The sequence below is a fragment of the Panthera pardus genome, unplaced genomic scaffold (genome assembly GCF_024362965.1).
Source record: "Panthera pardus isolate Hobbes unplaced genomic scaffold, ASM2436296v1 HiC_scaffold_27, whole genome shotgun sequence".
Taxonomy (NCBI): domain Eukaryota; kingdom Metazoa; phylum Chordata; class Mammalia; order Carnivora; family Felidae; genus Panthera; species Panthera pardus.
In genome coordinates, this window is record NW_026526843.1 from 11,730,645 (window position 1) to 11,733,913 (window position 3,269).

Sequence of the window (3,269 nt, forward strand, 5' to 3'; positions counted from 1 at the left end):
TGATCATGCACTTTGAGCCACTGCCCACTGGCTAGCTTGTACTTTGAACAGTGATCCTTTGTGCTACATTTGTGAATTCTATGGAGAGTCTGCTAAAGATTTGACCGACATAAGTCAGTTTAGCAAATTGGCATAAGGGACAAGACTATTGGATTGGAGCCCTCCTTAAAGCAGTCATGGATCATGTGTCTAATCCTGGACCTATCTGTGAGTCTCAGATTAAATCACGTGTCTCAATTGCAAAGTACTACGTGACTGACACTAAGCTCAAGAGAATAACTCTTGCCTTGTAAATATTGGTTGTATTTCAACCAGGTGTTGGCCCCCTTTCTGTATAGAGCTAAGAGGAAAGGCTGATAGTCTGTTTAATATATAGGCTCATTGCGCGGTCACTCATGTGGAGAAAGAACAGTTACTATGCGGAATGCTGAAGTCACACTTCTAAAAACAGAGGACTCACTAGGACCTTACACAATGTTTCTGCTGCTGTTTATACCTCTCTCTCTCTTTCTCTCTGTCTGTCTGTCTGTCTCTCTCTCTCTCTCACACACACACACACACACACACATACACACACATACACACACAGATACACTCAAGACATACTAATCCTCAGGGTTTTAGAGAGAAATATCGATGGCACTCCTGTGACAAAAGCCAAAGGATTAATTCAACCATTGCCATGGGAAGTCCATAGCCCTGGTGGTACTGACTTGATTAGGGGTCCTCAGGAAGAAGAAACTTCTAAGTACGAGCAGGGCAGAGAAGAACCTCACTGAAGTATATCCAGTAACCACACACACACACACACACACACACACACACACCCGGGAAAGTTGCCTGGTAGAACCAAGTGTTGGAGAGAAGTGTGATAATTCACGTTTCTAATGATACTTAAATTTGAGCACAGTAGCTCAGAGGGATTTTAGGTAAGACATCCGAAATATTAGGCAATGTGTTACATTATCCACAGAAGCCAGCTGTATACATATGTATACAATGGAGTATTATTCAGCCACGAGAAAGAAGGAAATCCTGCTTTTTGCGACAACATGGATGGACCTTGAGGCAGTATTATGTTAAGTGAAATAAACCAGACAGAGGACAAATACTTCATGGCATCACTTATTTGTGGAATCTAAAAAGAAAAGAAATAAAATCAAACTCATAGAAACAGAGAATGGAAAAAGATTGCCAGGGGCTGAAGAGTGAAGGAAATAGGGAAAGGTTGGGAAAAAAAGGTACAAACTTTCAGCTATAAGATTAATAATATCTGGGGATCTAATGTAAAAAACAAAACCCAAAAACCAAATAAAATATCCCCAAATTGTCAAGGTCCTCAAAAACAAATCATCTAAAAACTGTCACAGCCAAGAGGAGCCTAAAGAGGCATGACATGTTGACTAAATTTAATGTGGTATCCTAGATGGTAGAATAAGGACATTAGGTAAAAACTAAGGAAATCTGAATAAGGTACAGACTTTAGTTGATAATAGTTTCGTTGTTGGGGCACGTGGCTGGCTCAGTCGATTAAGTGTCTGACTGGCTCCAGTCATGATCTCATGGTTGGTGAGTCTGAGCCCTGCATTGGGCTCTCTGCTGTCAGAGAAGAGCCCACCTGGGTTCCTCTGTCCCCCTTTCTCTGCCCCTCTCCCACTCACACCCACACGCCTGCGCTCTCTCTCTCTCTCTCTCTCAAAAATAAACAAACATGAAAAAAATTTTTTAAAAATAATAGTTTCACTGTTGGTTCACTAAGTGTAACAAATGTATCATACTAATGTAATACATTAATAATAAGGAAAATTGGGCATGGGGTATGTGGCTTTTCTGTTATTTTCACACTTACTCTGTATATTTTAAACTGTTCTAAAATTAAGTTTATTAAGAAGACACAAAATACCAGGTAGTGAGTTCTGGGAGACGACAGAGTGGAACACTGAATGGGAGTGGCCATGAGGAATGACTTGGAGGGATCACCTTCTCCCTGCCACGTGTTCCATAAGAATTAAACCAGAGGATATGAGAAAGAATAACAGATCAGTCTGAGAGGGCTCTTTAGGGGTTGTTGAGAAAGCTCCCCCTTTCTCTAACCAGAGCATCTAGACTCTGCTTTCTTCCCCTCCTCCCATGGATTTGTCAGCGCTCTGTGGTGCTTTGTGATGGCATGTCACTCCAGCGCTACCATTGGCTGGAGTAATTTCCTGCTGACCAATCAAAGCCAAAGGGTGTGGCTCCTTATTGTCCTCAAAGGCTATATAGAGAGAGGTCAGGAGCCCTGGAGTGGGCCACTGTTGCTACAACATGGCAGAGATTACTGAGGCTCTGGAGGAGTCTAACTCCTATCCCGAAGCAGAAACTTCAGACCCAAAAGAACAAACTCTGAGCATCAAAGGGAGGGAGAAGACCCCATGTCAACTCAAGGACAAAGAGATGGAGAAGGTCAGATTACCCTACTCTTGTACCTCCTCTTCTTCCCCATCGATTCCCCACCCAAGACCCCTATCATGCCCTTGTCTGGCACAAACCCTCCCCTCAGTATGCACCCATTCTTTTAAAGCCTCCCTTCCCATGTATTTTCCATTCTCTTCCCCCAAACCAATGTCTTTATGTGCTCACTTTGTTTTCCTACCAGATAAGGAAGATACTCAGGAAGGTTAAATTAGCCCGGCAACTGAGTATGGAAAGACGAAATAAAGGGAGAAAGCCAATAATACTAGTCTGTTACCACAGACATGGTAAAAAGAATGAAAATCAGCCAAAGAAGGATTAAGAAAGCCTGTCTCCCACTTCCCTGTGCGTACCAGGAGTCAGAGATCTTGAAGCATCTGTTCTCTCTCCATAAAAATCTCTAGGATCAAAATTTTGTGTTAACGGTTGTCTGTGAGAGGACCAAATAAAGTATGCTGATGTTGCTGATTAAAACACCAACAAGTTGCACAACGGACATGTGTGTGTATTTCTGTGTGTTCTCTGATGATGAGCGCGGAGGAAAGAAATGCAGCAGCAAGTGATTGATAAGGGAGGAGGCAAATGTATGAGAAGGGAGGGAGGTGGAATCCTGCAAGTTTGGGGCCCAGAAGAGCCAGTCCATAGTTAGCTGGACATTGGGAATAAGAACTAGATGAGGACTGGGGACTGAAGACAAATTTCCTCTATAACACTTTATCCCACTGGAGAATAAGAAAGGACTTGCTACAACATCGGTGGGCCCAGATGGGGAGAGGGGTGATGTATGGGGGGTGGCAGTGTGTAATAATGAATCTGAT

General features: G+C 42.9%; 1 long non-coding RNA gene across 1 annotated transcript; it reads left to right on the forward strand.

Annotated features, from left to right (window-relative positions):
• The first annotated feature begins 2,210 nt into the window (after positions 1-2,210).
• On the forward strand, positions 2,211-2,943 carry LOC109250443 (uncharacterized). The gene is made up of 2 exons (XR_002073029.2): positions 2,211-2,442; positions 2,636-2,943. It is a non-coding gene; the product is annotated as an uncharacterized LOC109250443 (long non-coding RNA).
• The last annotated feature ends 326 nt before the right edge of the window (positions 2,944-3,269 follow it).